General features: G+C 43.5%; 1 long non-coding RNA gene across 1 annotated transcript in view; it reads right to left on the bottom strand.

Moving 5' to 3' along the window:
• Positions 1–1,166: 1,166 nt before the first annotated feature.
• The window catches only part of LOC308593384, a 56,807-nt gene continuing 35,187 nt past the window's right edge, over positions 1,167–22,786 (bottom strand). The window contains exon 3 of the long non-coding RNA XR_014010933.1: positions 1,167–1,430. This is a non-coding gene — a long non-coding RNA (uncharacterized lncRNA). The remainder of the gene's footprint in view (positions 1,431–22,786) is intronic.

The raw sequence follows: 22,786 nt of genomic DNA, 5'->3' as shown, positions 1-22,786 counted from the left end.
GGAGCTGGGTTTCCAAGAGCAACTGTGCTCCTCTCAAGCATTTCTCGTCTATCAATTATACAGCCTCTCCCAGTAGGCTCTTGTCTGAAACCTGGAAAGTCACTACCAGTCAATGTAGACAGTACTAAGTGAGATGTGCCAGTGGTCTGACTTAGTACAAGGCTACTTCCTATGTTCATGAAATCCTGTGGAAACTTGCTTAGGAGTGGAATAAGATCCACTGAACTTAGAGGGCGATTTGATTGATGCTGTAGGTGACAGGTGGACAACACATAACCCTTATCACAGTTTTAGTGAGCCATAGGTCTGGCAAGGAGGAGGAGGAAGGGAAAAGTGGCTAGCAGAAAGAGAAAGAGTGGAAAACAAAGAAGTGGCAGAAATAAATAAAAGGAAATGGCACCACCCATATTTGGTTCAGGCCCCACCCACTTGGGGCTCCTGTTCCACTCACTTCCAATATGCAGTCCCCAACAGAATGTCCCTGAGGAAATGCAGCTCCCATCAGAAAAAGGTGACCTCCTGTAACTATGCAAGAAATCCCTGCACAATAAATAAGGCATTTATGGGACATGATGCTCTATGGTTGCTGATTCTTACATTATACCATGTCTGAAGCTGTTGATTTAAAACAAAACTCTGTACTGAATCCTGTTTATCCACAGGAAAATAGGTAGGCCTTGGCATGCATGTGCTATGGTTGTAGGGAGTGGCTTCATTTTGGTGCTATTTGTGTTAAACTGAGATTTAAATGGGGTGAGAAAAATCATGTGGTGTATGGTGCAGATTATGCCAAGTGTAAGAAGAAAAAAGGACAGAAAAAAGGTGCAAAATTAGAAGAATGCTATAAAGTGGTTGGCTTTTAGGGCCTCATGTTGTAGCCATTTTTAAGAAGCATTGCTTGTCTAAATAGATTTTCCTCTTGTATGCTTGCCCAGAAAAGATCACTCATTTGCACAATGTTTTGACAACCATCTTAATTTCTTTTTGATTGCAATTGTTGGCCATCTGCTTCTATTTCTTCAGTATGTGTGCATTACATATTAAATGTAGTGCACCCCCCTCTTTTTATATTAGCTCTATTAAAACAGCATAAGATGCTACAGCAAGAAGTTCATTGAAAACATTAGAAAATGTCAACAAACCAATTCCCTTTTGGGGAATTATTGCTGAGTTTCATATTTTTATGAGCGCTCCACGTTAGGAGGCGAGTCTGAGTTCATCCCAACCAATATGGAACATTTTGGCCTTGGTAGCATCTGCCTCACGGTCTAAGAAGCAACTGCCTGTATTGTCCAGGGAAGGCTAGATTGCCATTTCCCCTGAAGGCCCTGGATCCCTTGGTCTGACTCACCACCTCGACACAAGTTCCTCCTCTTTGACAATCTCCTCCCATGCAAATCAAGATGGATGGTCATTGTTCTCTAACTTCCCTGCAAACAAACCCAAACGAATTCTCAGTAAAGAGCCAGTATTGTATAATAGCCTGTGATGGGATGATTAGCTGCTTGTGCGTAAAATCGTGGTCCCTCAGAGTTTGTGCAACTCCACAAACCTCTGTGTGTGACAGAGCTCCTCAGACATGTCTGCCCTAGTCACTTGCAGATTCCGACAGTGGTTGTTTTCGGAAGCGCTTCCAGCATAGAAGCTCCTTAACGGAAACACGTCTTCTGGACTCACGACGTGACAGCTTCCGGCGAGGAATGGGTCTCCCTATGGGAGCTTCTGACACCCCCCCACTGTTCTCGCTGGACGTGTCCCTGAGCCCTCCCTCTTGCTCGCTTTCCCTCAGAGATCCTCCCCTTTCCCTGCTAGTTCCTGCTTTAGCTGCTGTGTCTCTCTCAGCCCTCGTGAGACTTTCCTCCAGAGACCCATCTCTCCCCCTGCTGGTCCCTGCTTCCGCTGCTGAGTCCCTCCCAGTCTCCGTGAGCCCTCTCCCCACCTGTTCCTCCGATGGCAGTTCCCTGACATCCACCTCCCCTCCAGGACCCCCTTCACCCCCGCCCATTCCCTCTCCTCTGGGCGGTGAGGAGGTAAAACCCCGAAAAGAATCCTCTTCATCTTCAGACGTCTCGAACATTTCCCTCCATTGGTCACCGTTCCGGCTCGCTGAATCCTCCTCCTCCTCGGAATCTGTGAACCCCTCCAACTCTTCTTCTTCGTCGGTGGTGGCAAAGTATTCCCTCCGGAACCTCGCCACTGGCTGAGGTTTACGTGGGAACCTCTGATGAAAAGTTTCTATTAAAACCTCGTCATTGACATCCTCTGCCATGACCCAGGTGTTTTCCGACTCCGGTTCCCCTTCCCACGTTACCAAATACTCTACTTGATCTCCCTTCCACCTGGAATCGAGGATCTCCGCTACATGGTAGCTGTGTTCCCTTTCCTCCATTGCTGGTCCCCGAGTGACCCTCCCTTCTCTGTCCCCTTTATACGGTGACAGCAACGACCTGTGGAACACTGGGTGCAGCTTCATGTGGTTCGGTAACCGGAGTCTGAAAGCCACTGGGTTGACCTGTTGCGTGACTTCAAATGGGCCCAGTCTTTTGGGTCTTAACTTCTTACAACCCCCTTTGAATGGTAACCCTTGGGTTGACAGCCACACCGGGTCCCCCACCCTAATGGTTTCACCTTCTCTTCTGTTTTTGTCTGCCTGCCTCTTATATTCCTCCTTGGCCCTGTCTAAGTTAAGTTGGAGCTGGCGATGGATCGCTTCCATTTCTTCTACGAACTGTTCGGCAGCTGGAACGCTCCAGTTCTCCCCTTCCCCCCCTGGGAAAGCCCGGGGATGGCACCCGTAATTAGCCAAAAAGGGGCTCATCCCCGTGGACACGTTCTCCACATTGTTGTAGGCAAATTCTGCCAACGCCAGCTTCTCCACCCAATCATTCTCTCTGTCATTCACATAACACCTCAAATATTGCTGGAGGATGCCATTGGCTTTTTCCGCCTGCCCGTTGGTTTCAGGATGCCGGGCAGTCGAAAAATTGACCTCTACATGCAGTAAGCTCATGAGCTTCCTCCAGAACCTGGAAGTAAATTGTTTCCCTCGGTCTGAAACCACCCTCAAGGGGGCGCCATGCAACCTAAACACATTTTCTACAAACAGTTTAGCGGTTTCTTCTGCCGTGACAGCATGTGAGCAGGCTATAAAGTGGGCCATTTTGGTTAACAGGTCTACCACAACCATGATGGCTGTTTTCCCTCTGGACTTTGGCAGATCAGTCATGAAATCTATTGCCACTGCTTCCCATGGTCTTTCAGGTGTGGGTAGTGGTTCTAATAACCCTGCCGGTGCCCGCCTCTCCCCCTTGGCTCGCTGGCATTGGTCACACCCTCTCACATACTCCCGCACATCTTCCCTGACCTTGGGCCACCAAAATTCCCTGGTAACCAGCCACATGGTTTTGTGTTGCCCAAAATGCCCTGCTGTGGGGCTATCGTGCAGTTGCTTGAGTACCTTCTCCCTCAAATCACCTTCAGGTATATATAACGCTCCCTTGTAATACAACGCCCCATTTCTCTCCTCAAAACCCCCGGGTTTGTCTCCCTCCCTCCTGAGACCCCTGAGTTTGTCCTGGGCGTATTCATCATGCACCGTTCCCTCTACCAGTTCCCTTTGCCCCACCAATGCCGCCCCACACACCCAGCGGTCCTCTGGAATGACATGTCTTTCTTCGGGTGCTCCCTCCCCCTCCAAATATTCAGGTTTGCGTGAGAGAGCGTCCGCCCTAACGTTCTCTGGGCCTGGCACGTAACAAATCTCAAAGTTAAATTTGGAGAACTCCTGGGCCCATCTCAACTGCCGTTGGTTGAGCACTCGCGCCGTTCTCCAATACTCTAGGTTCTTATGGTCAGTGCACACTTGCACCTTATGTTGTGCACCAATTAGCAGGTGCCTCCATCTCCGGAAAGCCTCATGAATAGCAAGAAGTTCTCGGTCGTACACCGTGTAGTTCCTCTCGGATTTGTTCAGCTTTCGCAAAAAAAAGGCACACGGTCTCCACTCTGACTCCTCCTTCCCTGGCTGCAGAAGAAGCACCGCCCCTATGGCTCTGTCTGATGCGTCTGTTTCGACCCTCATCTTTTTTTGTAAATCCACATGCAGAAGTTGTCCTTCAGAGGCGAAGGCCCTTTTCAGTTCCTCAAAAGCTCGCTCCGCCTCCTCAGTCCAAACAAATTTCTTCTTACTGCTGAGACAGTCCGTAATGGGCGCCGTCAGGTGTGCAAAGTTTCGGATGAACTTACGATAAAAGTTCCCAAACCCTAGGAACCTCTGCACATCCTTCTTGGTTTTGGGTGTTTTCCATTCCAGCACTGCCTGGACCTTGCCGGGATCCATGGCTAATCCCTTGTCTGACAGGCGGTACCCCAAGAATTCCACCTCCTTGGTATGAAACTGACACTTCTCCAGTTTCACCCACAGCCTGCTGGCTTGCAGCCTGCTCAACACTTCTCTGACGTCTCTCACATGCTGCTCCTCATTCTCAGAATACACCAACACGTCATCTAGGAAGGCCACACAATTCTTGTAAAGCAAAGGCCCCAGTACGTGGTTCATAAACGATTGGAAGCACGCCGAGCCTGCTTGTAAGCCAAATGGCATCACGAGATATTCAAATGCCCCCAAAGGGGTGAACATGGTGGTTTTCCATTCATCCCCTTTCCTTATACGTATCAGGTTGTACGCCCCCCTTAGGTCCAGCTTTGTAAAAATCTTTCCCTTCCGCACCCTGGTCAAAATGTCGTCAATCCTGGGCATAGGGAAAGCCAAGGGTTCTGACACTGCGTTTAAGGCCCTGAAGTCACACACAAGTCTCAGCTTGTCCGTGTTTTTTTTATCCACAAAAAACACTGGGCTACCTCCCACTGCTTTGGACTCTCTGATGAAGCCTCTCTTCAGGTTCTTGTCAATGAACTCTCTTAGCTCCTGCATTTCTCTGTCTGACATGGCATACAACTTGCCTACAGGAAGCTGTGCCCCAGGGAGTAAATTGATTTGACAGTCAAAGGGCCTATGCGGGGGTAGTTGGTCAGCTTCCTTCTCGCTGAACACGTCGCTGAGATCTGCGTATTGTGGTGGTACCTTCACCTTCTCCATTACTTCCGTCCCTGCTAGGGTGGCTTGGGCCCCTGCTGAACCCTTTCCCCCTTTGCAGTGTTCTAAGCAATGTGCTGAACCAAAGGAAACCACTCTCTGATGCCAGCCCACCAGCGGATCATGTAACGCTAGCCAGCTCATCCCCAAAATAATAGGAGCTCCTCCCAAGGTGGCCGCATTAAACGCTATCAGTTCTGTGTGCCTTGCCACCTTCATTATCATTGGGACGGTCTGCAAGCTGACTTCTCCTCCCAACAACTCCCTGCCATCGATCGTGGTCACCTGCAGGGGGTTGCTTAAAGGGATAGTCTGTATCTGGTGTTCAGCTGCAAACTCTTTGCTCATGAAATTGCAGGAGCTGCCTGAGTCCAACAGCGCCTTTATCTTTAAGGGGTGTCCATTTTGCAGCTCTAGCGACACTTCAATCACTAGGGCAGGTTGAGGAGCTTCTGGCATGGGCACTTTCACTGCTCTTTGGCCTGGCTGCTGTGCCCTGACTGTGGCAACCAGGCGTTGGCTTTTACCTGCTCCGGTTTTCCCTCCTCTCTTCCCTCAACAGCTCCCACCATCCCTTGCCATTCCTTGCCATTCCTTCCTCTGGGGGCAGACTCTGGCAAAGTGACCTGGCTGTTGGCAGAGATAGCATTTCCGGGCGCCTTTTCCCTCCTTCTTTCCCCCCTCACTGGGCTTTGAAACTGCGCGCGCGCGCGCTGTTCCGATTTCCATCGGCTCTGCCGGCGGGAAAGTTGTCTCTGGAATGTCAGGAATGCGGAACTCCTTCCAGCGTTCCCCCTTCCCTTCCCGCCTCTCCAAAGCTCTCGCCTCCTGGCGCGCTCCTATGGTCAGCGCAGATTTAGTCAGCTGATCCATAGAATCCGCCCTAGGACCCCGGGAAAGTTCGTCTTTCACAGCCGAAGCAAGGCCTTCTTCAAATAGCATTTGAATGGGTGCCACCGATAAGTCCCACCCCAATCTGTGAACCAGCATGGTGAACTCAGTCCAGTACTCACGGACAGATCGGCTTCCCTGCTTGCAAGCCATTAGCTGTCTGCGCACCACTCCCTCCTCAATATCGCTGGAAAACATGAGATCCATTGCACGAAAGAACTTCATGGTGTCCTTTAGGACGTCACTGTGCGTTGCCATCAGGGGTCTAACCCAGTCCCTCGCCCCTTTTTCAAGATGCCCAATCACAAAAGCCACTCGCGATTCCTCGTCAGGGAATTCATCAAACTGCACATTGAGGGCATATTGCATCTCTGTTCTAAAGGCATGGTAGTCCTTGGGGTCCCCCCAAACTTCTGCACCAATCCTGGTACCTTTCTGGTGAACTGGGTGGCTCTCCCCTTCTTGTCTGCATCCTGAGCCCTTCTCTCCTCAAGCCTCGCCGTCTGCAGCGCCAGTTGGATTTCCAACGCTCGGTACCTTTCTTCCAAGCTTGGACCCGCTCCAACTCCTGCCTCTCCGGTTCCGGCTGGGTCGCTCATGATGCCTTCTCCTGCACAGGCAGCTTACAAAGACTGTCGGAATGCTGTGATGGGATGATTAGCTGCTTGTGCGTAAAATCGTGGTCCCTCAGAGTTTGTGCAACTCCACAAACCTCTGTGTGTGACAGAGCTCCTCAGACATGTCTGCCCTAGTCACTTGCAGATTCCGACAGTGGTTGTTTTCGGAAGCGCTTCCAGCATAGAAGCTCCTTAACGGAAACACGTCTTCTGGACTCACGACGTGACAGCTTCCGGCGAGGAATGGGTCTCCCTATGGGAGCTTCTGACACCTCCCCACTGTTCTCGCTGGACGTGTCCCTGAGCCCTCCCTCTTGCTCGCTTTCCCTCAGAGATCCTCCCCTTTCCCTGCTAGTTCCTGCTTTAGCTGCTGTGTCTCTCTCAGCCCTCGTGAGACTTTCCTCCAGAGACCCATCTCTCCCCCTGCTGGTCCCTGCTTCCGCTGCTGAGTCCCTCCCAGCCTCCGTGAGCCCTCTCCCCACCTGTTCCTCCGATGGCAGTTCCCTGACATAGCCACATAAGTTTTGTGCAAGCAAAATAAAGATGAATGCCCCATAAGCAGATCATCTGGGGGAGTCCATACAGACTCAAAATATCATGGGGAGGGTCACACGAGTACTGTACTCCCAAAGATTATGAGCCAAGCACGGGTCACTTTCAGAAGCCTGCCACTGGCGACCATAAAGTAAGCACTCTCTTTTCTTCCCACCAACACCAGATATATAGCCATTCAGATTCCACATCCCATGCTGGTTCCAATAGTTTGCCTTTGTGCAGTAAGAACTAGTTCTGTTGTTCTGTTCTGTTGGCCACTACTCACAAATTATTGCACTTTGTTTTTTAAAGTTAGGAGACATTCCAAAAGTTATCCTGTTAATACTTACTTGCCAGACTTTGCAAGAACATTTGTATGGGCACATGCAGATTTATTTTTGTACAAAACAATGCCCACGGAAGGAAGTGAGCTCATGATGAGATTTGCTTCCTTAGCCTATCAACAGGTAATTGGCTATAATGGCCATCTGGAATTTTGAAACTATTAGTAAAGGTACTGTATTAAAACACTTGGTCTTATTACCATTTCTATTCCTTTCTATTGAATTTTTTTCTGAGCAGAGATTGCATTGCAATTGTTATCTCACCTGCGCCTCCCCTGGGATGTCTATGTGGCCCCTTCACACCTGCCTTAATGTCATTATATTAAGACATTTTTGCTTGAAAAGGCTTTGCAGAGAGAGGGTGCTTTGCATCCCCCTATTGGGTTCTTCCATTTTGTAGTCTCCATGCTGTTTAGCTTGTATATTTTAATATTGTTTTATTGCATTTTATTGTTTTTAATGTTTTCTTTTAATTTGTGAGCCATTTCGATTTTCTCTTTCTTAACAAAAACAAAATAGCAGGGTAGACATATGATAAAAACAGCTGCACAGCAATCCGGAAAGGGTGGGAAATATCCAAAGATTCACCCTATGCATTTCACAAAGGTGCTAGAATGATGAACCTTGGTATGCTCAGGCTCCACTGGTCCACTGGTTATCACAAAGCTGTGATTTGTTGGAAAGCAAATGCTGTTGTAGCTTTTTGGTGCAAATAATTAAAGGAGACTGACCGTGACAAAAAAAAAACCCTCCTTGTTTTCAATGCTAACTGTCAAAAAGCAAACATTTGGACATTATCCATTCATCTGGAAATGCTTTTGTGTCCTAAACATGCTAAGGTGCACACATGCACACACACTTCGTGTGCGCACAAAAACACAAAAGCTAGCCAAGAAATCAAGTTCTAGTGTGTCTCTAGAGGAGGAAGCTAACATCTCAAGTGCCTTCAGGTGACCACGGCACCATATAGGACTGGACCACTCGCTGCCAAATCCTTCACTCCCACATACTGTATTTGGCTTTAATGGGAAAACATACAATAGCAATCCAGAGATAATACAAATGTATAAAAGAGAGAACGACTGAGAGAAACTATAACCAATTTACAATGGCATGTCAGAAATTAATGGCCAAATGTCAGAGCAATATGCCAACATTTTCTGAAAAACCATTCTATATCATGATACAACTGATAACTGAGAGGTTGATATTTATAACTAAACAGGTAGCTCAATATGCATCATCTTTACTAAATAAATGAGATTTCAGTTTAGTTTAGTTTAGTTTAGTGGAAACAGAAGATTTTTAAGTGCATGAATAATGAAATATCTTTGGGGACACCACTGGAGCGAGGTTAGTGTTTGTTTTGCATCTGCTATCATATCATTCTGTGCCTATTTCTAGTTACTACTGATATTGACATTGGTTATTTGTCAGGGTTGTTCAATACTGTTTATGATAAGAATCTGTGATTGGGAGTTACTGAAGTAGTTTTATAACTCCACCCCACCCAGTGAAAGCATACAGTACCTTCAGTAACTGGAGCCTTCCAGGGTTGAGAGGTGGAGGGGGTAGTATTTGATGGTGGATGAGGGACTTGGGCCCATTGCAGACCCATTCTCAGTGTCCCCTCCCTCAGAAGCAAGGCCTGTGAAGGAGAACAAACTGTACAGGACAATGTTCTGGGATTAAAATTAGCCACAACCTTATTGATTCCAGATGTTGGTTGGACTTGGCTTAAGCATTGGGTATATCTCTCTCACAGCCCTGCTGGTGGAGCACTATCACATGACAGGGTTAACCCCAGGATTAATGGCTCCTCTGCAAGACACAGGTCTACACAGATGACCCATCCAAGCCTCTGAAGGAAGCTCTATGGCCCATCTGCCGTACACCTTGGCTTTGGGGCAGAGAATTCCAGTGAGACCCCTCTAATGGCGTACCCTGTTAGCACACTGTTCAGAGGTAGGGGGATGAACCACTTCACCCATACCCACCCCACCCCCTGCCGCCTGATGTTAAAATAGAAGTATTCCACCCAATTCGCCAGAGCTGTGACTATTGCTATGGGGAAAGCAAAACCTGCAAACAGGGCCAATCTGTTTTCAGGCAAATTCCTTCCCAACTCCGAAAACAGCAACCATTACCAAACCACAGTAAAGCCAATAAACACAGTGCCCTAGGAACACCCATTGAAAAACCCTACAAACACGTGGTCATGCACATATTGGATGCTCCAAAAATGGCCACTGCCTATATGTATAAGTAAGTTCACAGTGCCAACCTGCCTTGAACTTTGAGGCTTCATTGCAAAGAAAAAGAAAAAGAAATCCTTCATGGTAAATATTTCAGACAATGAGGACATTATATGCCCAATCCATCATATCACATAAAAAAAAACCCAAGTTTTACTCCATATGCCTTCAAGTGGCCTGCACAGGCTATTGACAATATCTGTCAAAATGATAAATGGTCCCAGGCATGTTTGAGACCATCTTGCATGAGTGTAAGCATGTTCTGCTAGTAGAGCCACCATGCTTTGAGACTTTAATGGAAGGCTAGGAAGTCCCTGTCAACCCCCATCACAATTATGCAATCACTTTCCTTGGGAACTTTCATCAGCAGGTTGACACAAGCTGTTGGTGTAGCAAGTGTTCTTAAATAAACACGTTTCTTCTTTTCCTCTGTTTATTTGGAGTGGACTAAATTGTCAAAACCTGTAAGGGCAGCTGCCACAAGCTGCCTTTAAGGCTTAAATTTGCTTTTTAAAGGGTTTACCCCCCCCCCTAAAAACAGTAAGTACACAATGTTGCTAATTTCAAGAAGATGAAAAAAGAACGGTTTTTTGCATTGTAAAGAACTTGTACTGCAGTGAGGGTTATTTTGGATGTGAGGGGGAGAGAAGGCTCAAGAGCTGTTTTAACAGAACGGTAACAGATTGATCAGATTTGGTAGCCAGAAGAAAACCCATCTTTTTGCAAATATCAAGGGCCCCATTAGAACAGAAACAGAAAAAGACAAGTAAGAAATATTCATATACACTTAGAAAGATCACAATATAAGTATAAATATTATCAAGACATCATTGGAGTTGAGAATCCTGTGAAAACTTCATTATCAACCTTTATATTTAGGAGTTGATTGTAAAAAAAAAAAATCATTGCTGAAGCTTGGCATCTGAACACTGATTCCCTCAAAGCCACACACCCTCTCCACAGTGCACCTTGGCAAACAGCAGTTGGTCCTTTGAGAAGTGTAAACATCTAGCCCCCTCCCCAAGTTGCATTTGCTAAAATCATTGTTTATGATTTCTGTACAATTATTTCAGTATTGACTATATGACTGACTATATCAGTCTGGATCTAGGGATAGGCCTATTAATCTGTTATTTTGGCATGTGTGCTCACAAAATGACATTCTGTCTCATTTCTGCTTTGACCTACTTTTAAAAAGAAATATGAAAATTCACATTTAAATGTGTATGTCTATATATATTTAAATGGGCATGTCTATATATATTTTCTTCTCAAAATATTACTCACTTTTAAATGCACTTCACTGTGTATTTGTGTATACATTGAGCTGAGAACTGCATCAGAACATTTAGAAAGTACAAAAGTCCATGTTATTGGACTACAACTCCTATCAGCACTGAGTGTTGGCCATGTTGACCAGGGCTGATGGGCATTATAGTCCAATGAAATCAGGAAAGCACTACATTGGCTATCCAATCATATTATCCAAGAAAGACACAGAAAAGCTGTGTGTGCGCGCGCACACGTGCATGTTGACGAAAATAGAACAGTGGCTTGCATACAATGGTTGATCTAACTTTTGCCAACCCTCTGCACTCTCTAACCCATTGCAACCCTCTATATCATATTCTATATTATTTCAGAGGGTCCCTCGGCTCTTATGGGCAGCTTGCAAGGGAGGGGAGCAAAAATTGGGTGCCTATTTTGTAAAAGCATATGTGCACTGACCTAGTACAAACCAATCACTTTTAAATTAAAGCTCTCATTAAAACAAAACAAAAAACAACTTGTATTTTGCTTTTCTTATGGTTACAGTGAACAATATCAAGCAAGGAAGGTGTTTATCAGTCTTCCTTGTGCTGCTTTGGCTTCTTTTGTATAATCTGACCTTATGAGCTCAGATGCATGAACTCTGGTCAATAAGCTCCCTTTAGGGTTGAATGAAACTGCCTCCTGCTTTGCTGTCTGTGGGTGGGTGTCTAATCATTGTGACACCTGCAGTCGGACAAAACTATTATTGCTTAGCCTAATATAGGCATCTTGTTTTGCTAGCCTGTCTCCACGTCTGGTTTGGGATAGCCTTTGAAAACAGGAAGCAACTGCTATAATTTTGAAGAATTCTGGCAATCAACCCATTAAAAGAACAAGAATTCTAACTTTTTAAAAAAAGAAGAAGAAGAAGAAGAAGAAGAAAGAGTTATATTTGGAAGCATCCAAAACAATCTTTCCTTAGCTAATCACTGACAGTGATTTGAATAAGCACTGAAATGGGGAAGGGAACCTGATTTAAATTAGCCTGTTTGGAAAAGAATAGAGGAAACAATATATTATGTGAGGGGATACAGAAATGATGAATAACAATTTATTTTCAATTACAACTGTTTTCCAGTGAAAGAAAACAGAACAACACCATTATGTCTAAACAATTATTTTCACAAAGTAAATGCATTCGCTGTGGAGAACTGAGTTGCTAGAAAAGAAAGTGAAGAATCACTTTATATTCATTTCTAGCAGAATTGCTGCAGAATTACAAGGCGACTATTTCGGCAGGGGCAGCTTAACACAACAAAATGTAGCTTTGGGTGAAACTTTGGACTAAGGACATGAAATTTACAGCATGCGTTAGCCTCCGTGAAAATATGGAAAAAATGATGTATCGTTGGCATATTACTCCTGTTAAGCTTGGAAAAATGTACAAGACTGGAGACAAAAGATGTTGGAAATGCAAAAAAAAAGAGGGCGACTTCCATCATATGTGGTGGTCATGTGAAGAAGTGAAGAGGTTCTGGGGTTCTATCTATGATGAATTGAAAAAGATACTGAAATACACATTTCCTAAGAAACCAGAAGCATTTCTTCTGGGAATGGTCGGTGAGGAGATTAGAAAAGAAGATCAAACCATGTTCCAGTATGCAACGACAGCAGCAAGACTGCTGTTGGCACAGAACTGGAAATCATCTAAAATCCCAACTATTAGTGAATGGCAAAACAAGCTATTTGAGTACTCTGAGCTAGCAAAAATGACACAGAAGATCAGGCATCAGAGTAATAAAATCTTTATTAATGATTGGAATAAATTTATATCATACATGGAGAAAAACTTAGGTAATATTAAAATAACAGTAGGTGAATTATAGAATCTGCGAAGTAAAGATAAAGGTAAAAAGAAGGAACTGCAAGAAGGGTATCAATGGGATATAGCTTAAATCGTGGTGGAGGGAAGTCAGAATGATGTTTTGATAATTAATACTTTTGGAGAAATGTATTTACGTCTTGATATTTTATTGTCTACATCTGTTTATTTTGTGATGTCTTTTTTTTTTCTTTCCTATTGTGATTTTAAAAGAGTGAATATTGGAAATAAAAGTTATTTATTAAAAAAAAAACAAAAAAAAAACAAAATGTAGCTTAAGACTCTGTTACTAATCACAGTGATGGTGTGAGCCCTTGATTAGTAGAAGCTTGGAAACCGATCTCCTCATCGCACAAAATAAGCCAGCCTCATTCTGACTTGGTCTCAGTCCACTTTGAGCTAGGCCCAACTCAAAAAGATACTCATACCCTACCTTCTATCACCATCCTATTTCTGCCCCCCCACACCACCATTTACTACCCCTTCCTCAAGGTAAGGCCAATTTTGCTCAAGGAAGACAAAGGGGTGGGGCAGAAAGTGGAAGCATATTTCAACCAATTAAGCCTCAACCAACAAGAATGCTAAAAAAAACCACACCTTTGAGCTTGATTGGAGCAGAGCAAGGTGAACTAGAGGTGGACCATTTATCAAATCATTCCCACTATTTCCAATTTTCAGAGGTGAGTACTGTGCAGCCAAAATGACAGTATCTGTTTCCAAGAAGGATGTTTCAGTGGGCTTGGGGCAGGGAAGCTCAAGGTTTGCAAAAGTAGAAAAGATCTTTAGGAAAAGAAGCCTAATGGGTGAAAAAACCCCAAATAGCATAATGAGGACCGTGCACATACAGTGGCCATGAAACACTGATTGGCCATTAGGAAGGAAGAAAGCAAAACTTAGTGGAAAGGGGAACAGATTAACATATCATGGCTGAGGGTATAACTGGATGACTGAAACACTAACAAGGAGCACTTCACACTTCACACATTTTGTTGCCGGTCCCACTCATCACTACTTTCAGGTTCCCAAATATATTTCCTCAGTGTATGCTATATTACATTATTCTTAGAACTTGTGTTCTCTTGTTAGGCACAGGGAAGAAATTTGTTTCACTTCACATTTAAAGGCGAATCTAATTAGCACATTGCAAAGAGTGTGACTTTTGAAGGAAATACGTATCACAAAAAGGATGGAAAATATGCAGAACACGAAGAGCATCTTGGTCACTTTGCTAAACATTTAAAAGCAGCAATCAAAGCAAATTCCTCTGGGGCTTCTCACCCATTGCTATCTAAATCTGGCTACAAAATTGTACACACCCCACCACCCTCCCCGCAGTCGGGACTATGAGCATGGTTTATCTAAATGTGGAATTACTTTTGAGAACATGAACCTTTTGATTAGTTGGCTCTGCAGTTTGTAAGCATTCTTTCCTGTCAAAACAATATTCATATAGGCCAGTGACTGTGCTGTAGTATTTCAGTCCATGGGGCTGAATATATAGAAAAACACTTCAAAAACAACCTTCTTAAAGAAATAAGCATCCTTACTCTTGAACTTTACATTCATAGTAATCTTTGCCCTCATTAATCACTCTCAACATTGGACTTTAAAGCTTGAAGAAGGAAACACTGAAAAGGAGAAACAAAGAGTGTTTGAGGACAAGGGAGGGAAATTAACTCTTGATTAGAAGTATTCTGAAGTGCTGAAATCCACTTTTCCATCCAGCCCGAAGTCCTTTCACATTTTATTCATGTCTAGGAGGATCCACACAGATAAGCATCAGTAGGCTTGTGCTGTTGGCCCCACTCCTGGTGTTGTGCAGTTTCCTGGCCCCTCTCTGTGACATTCACACAGAGGGACCCTCTGAAATAATATAGGATATGATATAGAGGGCTGCAATCAGTTTGAAGGTGCAGATGGTTGGCAAAAGTTAGCTCAACCATTGTATGCAAGCCACTGTTCTAATTTCCTCTGCATAAGGGAAACCTGCATACCTAAAGCTTAGGCATAGAGACTTTCTGATGGAAACCTGCACAACTGGGGTTCCAGAACACATGAAATCCTACTCATGTATAGAGATATCATTGCCCAGTGCACATCCATGTATTGGATGGGGTGGGAAGTTGTGCTACATCAGGACTGGGACCACGTGAAGAGAACTCAGCTGAAGGGGCAATTTATATGCCCCCAAGCCAGCCCAGGATATGTAAGGCCTTGGATGCAATCTTGATTCCTTCATTAAAATCCACGTGAGTTCCCCTATTAACTTAAGAGGGGTGAGTACCATTTTGCATGACCCTAATTACATGCATGTGCACAGCTGTGTGAAGTCCATGTTAAGGCAGCATATTGTGCAACATTAAATGCAAAAGTTAGATGACTTTAAAAGAGAATTAGAGAAACTCATGGAAGAGGAGGCCACCAACAGGTACCAGCCATGATGGCTATGCTCTGCCTGCCTGGCCAGGTGTAATCATGCTTCTAAATGCAAGTTGCTGGGAAGTGCAGGTGGGCAGAGTGCTGTTGTCCTCAGGTCCTGCTTGTGGGTTTCCTTCAGGCTTCTGATTGGCCACTGTGAGAACAGGATGCAGGACCAGATGGCCTCATCCAGCCGGGTCTTCTTGCATTCTTAAGAAGGTTTATCAGAAATGCCGTCCTAAAACTAAATTCATATATTTTTCACACTTTCCCCTGTTTCTCCTAAATACAAATACAAAATGATGCCTCTTATTGCAAAGGAAATTAATGAGATTTGGAAATTTTCTCCAACTGTTTTGGGTTTTTTTTATGGCAGCTCAATAATTTATAGTGCTTACTTTGCATCCAAAGTGCTGTCTTCCACTTTGGATTACATCACAAGCCATTGTTCAGACATTATAGAGGTATAACTCCTTTATGTAAAGGGAAGACTGATATTTCTATAAGTAAAGGGCAGGCTGACATTGTCAGTAAAAATGTATTTTTTATACTCGGGTCTAATATCACTTTATTCTTATCTGGCCAATAATATTGAAATATATTACCAAAATTACCTTCCTTTCTCCTTAAAAGAAAAAATCAGCTGAAACCAAAAAAAAGGTTTGCCATTTTTGCCAGCAGGCAAATCTACTCACTCAACTAAGGTGGAGTTACTTTAACCACCCAAGAAGTATAATTATCACCCTGAAATTCTCTGTCTGGAATATATTATTTCTGTCATGAAATGGAATTTCTACATAATAATGAAAACAGGCCCGTGGATTTACCGGACTTCATTGGCATCCGTATGACACTAAGAATAACCAATCAGAACACTTAGCAGAGTTTATTTTTTTTTAAAATATTTTTATTGGGTTTTCACATTTTATATAAACACAAACAACACACATAACACCAAAACAAACATAAAAAACAACAAACATGAATAGTTCCCGAAAATCTTATTTTCTAACCCTAGTCCTTTACTTCCCCCCACCCCCTCCCCTGCATCCCTGTTCCCAGATTTGTGTCAGCAAGTTGGCATTTCTTCCGTCTTAGTATTAGTCCTTTTATAAAAAACAAAAATAAATTTTCCCTAAGTTGGACCCCAATTCTCTTCCCTCGATTTCTCATTTTTTCTTACATAATTTTCTTATTACTAAACCCCCTGGTCTTGAGTGTTGTTTAAATTTAAATACTTCCCTCCCTCCCATCCCCGCTTTGCGTCCTTTCCCAAGACATGTCCAAAATAACAGTTTTTAGCCTGGATTCCGCACATCCGAGGCTCTCAAATCTCTTTCAGTCCCTCTCCGCCAATTTTGTTGGTAGTCCTTTTTGTCTATCATCGAGTCTCGAAAGATTTCCTTAACCATCAATCCAATCAGTCCATAGTCTCTTCCCATATTTAAAGGCAACTGCTGAGGAATTTCCACAAGGCCTAAGTCTTGGTGATAGTCAAAATCAAAGTCTATGTGGAGGCCCCAATTGTACTTCTTTATTTCGAGTTCCTGAATTCCATAAAGTCCCAGGGCCTCCACTTTCGTCTTCTGTATCTTTCGTAGGCTTAAAGTAGATTTAATCCAATAGTCTCCTTGCTTGTGTTCTCCAGATGTCGGCTTCTGGTTAGTATTTTCCCAGATAACTTGTTCTCTTTCTTGTTTTGTCTTCTCCTCTTCTTTGTTTATAGTTTCGAATTCAGCTGTGGGTTCTTTCTCACTCAGGCCCTCATTACATTCAGCAGAACTACTTGTTTCCAAATCCAAGGTCGTCAATTGTTTACTCATAGCTGTAGTCTGCTCCTGTAAGGTTCCCACCAGTGAAAACATCCTTTCGATTTCTCTCAGTATCTTTCCACCCACAGCCATTGTAATTCCACAGAATTCCCCCTAGAGGGAATCTGGTTACTGAGTAATCTTTTCTCCAACAATCCTCTGTCCTATTATTGTTTCTTTGTTTCCCAAAGTTTTAGTTCAATTGTAACTCCTTTTAATCCGGAGAGGTCTTAAACAGCGATTTTTTTCACTATTAATAGTCCATTTGACAGCTTTTGACAGCTGTCAAATTCTGCTCCTCTATACAGGCTCCAAAGCAGGTCGCTCCCGGGCCCGGGAGGGAGGGTTGTTTGCCACAAAACAAAGACTCTTCCAACACTCCACTCTCCTGCTCAAATTTACCTTTCTAAATCTTGGAAGTTACTGTCTTTTTAAAACTCACCCTTTACAGGGTAGGCACTCCAGCTTAGCTCTTATTTCGTTGCTCTGGATCGTCTGCAAGGGGGGGTGTGGGGACTTCCTTTTGGCACACCCCCCGGTCGTCTCAAATTCAGAAGGTAAAAATTTTAAAGTTCAGTTCCAAATTACTCACGGGTTCTTTTTTCAGTCCGAATTTCAAGGAAGGAAGTCAGCGCTCTCCAGTTATGGCTCGCGGCTTCGCTCAGCGGCGGTAGCGGTCGACTCTCAGTGCCACGCCGTCCCCTGTATCCCCTCCGTAGCCTTTAAAAAGGCTCATTGCGAATCAGGGGGGCGCTTAAGGCACCCGCCGAGTCTTCAGTCCGCAGGCTTCTGCGCCTGCGGTTTTTAAGGGTCCCCGTGTCGCCGGCACGGCAAAGACCCATCCACCGCTGAGCCGATTCCCTCCGGAGCTCGGAGGGAATCCGCCATTTCCCGATCGCGCCAACCCGGAAGTCCCAGAACACTTAGCAGAGTTTAGTCTTTCTAACCATATCCCAATTCTGTAGAGTTATTAGCCAGAGAAAAGACAAAGAAGAAAATACATTTATTTAGACTGATGGTCTTGTGATCTATTTGGCCTTTGCAACCAATATCATCCACCGTTATAAAATCACCAATGCTCTTCCTGGGTATCAGCCCATTCAATATTGTTTCTATCCCATTTCCACTGAATGGTGGTGAATAATGATGGATGGTCTTAGGATATGTTCACATTAGCAGCATACTACACTATCTGAAATCTTAATATTATCTGCTCTTTTCTTTATTTTCTTCTCTAAGACATAGGAAATGGACCCAATGGCAGACAACTAATAAGCTGGTCTGATGCAATAGAGACATTTTTTGTATCCTACAGAAATACAAAAAAGGGGGGGTTTCTGAAAGCAATCCTATTATTTTTACATCTCCCTAGCTTCATTTCTTTGCTCAGGAAGTGTTCTACATCCCTGAAGCATTTATTATGAATTCTAATTTCTATCAAAAGTCCCACATTAGCACTAGTGGAAAAGGGTGTTAAAACTTGCAGCCATCTGACTATAGTATTCGCCTTCTTCTTTTAAAACTGAGAATACCCTGAATACCTTGCAGCTATCAAGAATTTCTGGTCATTATTAGCACTAAATGATGTGGCATGTTTTTCCTCTTCATCTCTGGCTGGCAGCACTCTGGTTTCCTTTCTTTCGTTCTAAGGGGAAGGTGAGAAGCTGCTTTGCATTGTCTGGCAAGAAACACTTTCCCCATGGGATAGACAATGCCTTCCTACAGACAGGAAGAAGGCTTCAGCAGACAGGATGCACAGCGCTCCGAACTCAACAGTTTATTTTATTGTCATCAGTGAGACTAGAGAACCCGTAACCTAAGGCATTTCTGAGCTTGACACAATTCCCGCTGAGCAGTGAGATACAACCCGATACGGTAAGGATGGGAAATGGGAAGTCATCAAGTAAAAGACACAGGTCACATATAAAGACACTTGCACAAATATAAAATTCAAGATGCAAATAGCCTTCAGAGACACAACGTGTTCCAACAGTCTTCACCAGTTGATTCAGTTCCTCTGTTCCTCTAGAAGTGGAAGTATCACTGATTTTATCATCTCCACCAAGGTACCAAGGTGGTGTAAATAATATGCCCTGAGTAACCATATAAACAAATAGCAGGATCTTAGTTTTAAATAGTGTCCAGGATCTTGTTTGTGACCTCAGCCTTACGAAATTCAATATCTGTGAGTAGGGAATTGCTCAGTTAAATTCAACATAATCATATTTAATCTCAAAAGGAGAAATTTCACTCAAAATGGAAGGGTAAGTTAAAGGGAAGCTAAAATGTATATTTATGAGGGTCAGGAAGTTTGTTAAACATTGGGTAACTATTTATAAATATTGATTTATAAATATTCGAACAATTCCGAAGTATGATATGGGCATGATTGTATGATATGAGGGTGAGTTGCCTTCCAGCAAATGTATTCATCTCATTCACTAATTCTTGAATTCATGGTGGCCAGATTTCCATGATTACACAGAGCTGTTGTAAAATACTCACTTGTGCACTCAGGTATTTCCATTATTGCGTGTTCAGACCCAGAAACCTTCCCCCCTAAATAAATTCACACTTGATTCAAAACTTTGGTTTGGTTTTTGGCAGAATTTAGGCCACAACTTTATTGATTACAGAAAGTGACTGGTTGCATAGGCTCTGGTTCAACTAGCTCCCTGCCATGCAGGTAGCGCTGACCCAGGGTTCCAGCATAGGTCAGCCAAGGGTGAACACCTAGATAAGCGGAAAGCTGGGCACAGGTTAACTCCGCCACCCAAATGTCCCCCTGGACTCTGGCACGGGCACAACCCCCTCTCAGGGGTTGACCAAACCACCAAGTCCCTGGATTCCTTTAACGGAATACCCTTCACATAGGGATGGCGAGAGCGGGCGAAACCCAAATGGCAACAGCCAATCAGCCAAGGGGGGGAAATTCCTGCCATGCCCCTGTCCCAATGACAGACGAGACACGACGGCATAGCAAGGTCAAGCGCAACAAGTCCTAAAAGTAGGGAGAGGTGGGCGGGTGTTCTGAATGCACGTGCCGAAAGAGGAAGCTCTGGGTCACGTGCATGGGCATAAATAGGTCCCTCGAACCGTTTAGACTGCGTCCCATTGGCCAGATGGTACCCAGCTTCGAGGGACCTACCAATCGGGTGTTGTGGCTAACCAATTGTACCCACCCACAACACAAGGTGTCGGTTGTCCAGGTCTCATTGCAATATGTGCCCTCTTTAAGGGAGGACCTGATTAATCATTAGAAAAGTCTCAATTTGAGACAGTGAGGAGTATTCAAAGGAATAACTATGGAATAACTGTGGCTATCAGACTTCAGAACAGTCAGATTTTCTGACCTAGAAGAGGCCTTGAAAATAATCTATGTGAACCTGCTCAGGAATTGTATTGGTACTTCATCTGTTAGCTGCTAAGAAGCATGGTAATTTTGTATAGCAGAGATGAAAGCTAATGGCGTTCATATTGGGAACGATGGTCTTAATTTTGCCTTGTGTTTACTGAGATTCAGTGGTAGATTCAATGTAGAATTCAGAGCTAAAAAAAAACAACAATAACCTGGGCATATTGGAATGGAACCCAAGGTATGCCTAGCTGAACTTTCCAAATTGTCTGCATTTGTAGAAGTGGATACTAAATAATGATGTGGGAAATGTCTTTCTTGTGCTTCTCAGAACATAGTGTTCAAGGTTTTGACTGGTGTTATATGTCGGCACAACAAATTACCTTGATTTCCTTCCATCTAGAAAGATTTGGCCTAGTTTGGATCAATATTAGTCTTGCTTCTTGATCTATACACCGGCTTTATCAATACAAATACTGAGTCAGACTTCAATGCATTCTCTTTTGTGGTAGATGTCCAGAACAGAAGCCCAGTTTTAAATAACATAAAGGCAGAAAACACATGCAGATGAAAATAAAAATAATAATAACCAGGAAATCCACACTTAAAGCTGCAATAATGCTCCTGTGGAAAATAAAAGGCACAGTGGCTTGAGTTCAGAAGGGGATGCCAACCACAGCTCTGAATTTCCAGGCTGTGTGTCAGGTTCTGTCAGTGTTACATTAATTCAATGGAGTTTTATGTCTGTGATTTCAGGATGCTTGAATAGTGGGGCTATTTTAAGAGAAACAGTAACAAGAAAAAAATGATTTCAGGAAGGTTATTTATTTATAAAAATGTGTTTATGTAGACCTGAAATAATACAGTGGTACCTTGGGTTACATACACTTCAGGTTACAGACACTTCAGGTTACAGACTCCGCTAACCCAGAAATAGTACCTCGGGTTAAGAACTTTGCTTCAGGATGAGAACAGAAATTGTGCAGTGATGGCGCAGCGGCAGCAGGAGGCCCCATTAGCTAAAGTGGTGCTTCAGGTTAAGATCAATTTCAGGTTAAGAACGAACCTCCGGAACGAATTAAGTACTTAACCCGAGGTACCACTGTAGAATGGGAAACCATATAACAATATTTTTTAAAAATAAATTCATGTTTCCTCTTGGATCAATATATGCACATTACAAAGACTTAAAAGACATCTAGTTACCCGGTACACTGTGTTTCAGCATATATTAAGTAGGCATCTTTTTAATGTGATAATCTTGGTGAGGTCTGTGGGATAACCTTCTGGTGACCAAATGGAACCCCAGGTCTAGACCTGCAAACTTGCAGTCTACTCAACTTCACACGGCTATTCATTGACTCACTGGAAATGTTTAGGAGAAACTCTTCAGGAATCCAGTGAATTTATATATTCATAAGAATATATTTATGCACTCCTAAAAAGGACCAAGTAGATCTTCCACATTCTAAAAGCAGAAAAATGTCTTGCTGTGCTGTTTCTATTCTCATTATCAGTACGTTTTAAACGTATTTTATATATGTATACAGTTCTTATTTTATCAATGGTTAATTGCATTTTAATTATTGCTCTTTCTATGTTTTCAGCATTTCTTGTTTTTATCTGTAAGTTACCTTGAATCCCGTCAGCGGGAAAAGCGGGGTATTATTATTATTATTATTAGGTTTGGCTCTTCATATTTACTAAGAAGAAGCAGGGATATCTGGTCCCATGTACCCATGGTGACACAACTTGTCAGCAGACTCTTTAGTTCAGGGATGGGGAACCAGTGGCCCTTCAGTTGTTGTTAAACTACAACTCCCATCAGCCCCAGCCAGTGGTCAGCCATGATGGATGTCCATCATCTGAAGGTTCTCATCCCTCCTTCAGGAGTAATGGGGTGAAACTTTACCTCACTGCCCTGTACCCCCAGGTCACTTCTCAAAGTCACCTTTCTCCAAGATCACTTTCTCTGGCAAAAGGAAAGTTGGCAGTAATTTGAATGATAATCACAGTGGTTTCTCAGGTTTTGTTTATGTATATTATGCTAATAATAGCAAAAAAGCATGTTTAAACAAGCAAAGGTGACCTCTGAATGTGTAAGTGTATGTACTGCTTTAAAATCATTATTTAAATCTTTTACAGCAGCTTGGTGGTTTTCATCAAGATAGCATTGTCGACTTTTCTAAAGGGAGTCAAACATTTTCCTCCCATGCTTCTAGGTCTTGTATGAAAGGGAGAATTTCATTTCTTCCCTGAAGTTCATTTCATGGGGTGCATTGCCCACAATATGAGACTTTACATGATAATCAGAAGAGAACAAGAACAGTGAT

Source organism: Podarcis bocagei (assembly GCF_964188305.1).
Source record: "Podarcis bocagei genome assembly, chromosome: 8".
NCBI classification, from domain to species: Eukaryota; Metazoa; Chordata; class Lepidosauria; order Squamata; family Lacertidae; genus Podarcis; species Podarcis bocagei.
Note: the sequence above shows the minus strand (reverse complement) of the source record. Positions and strands in the feature narration are given on the sequence as shown.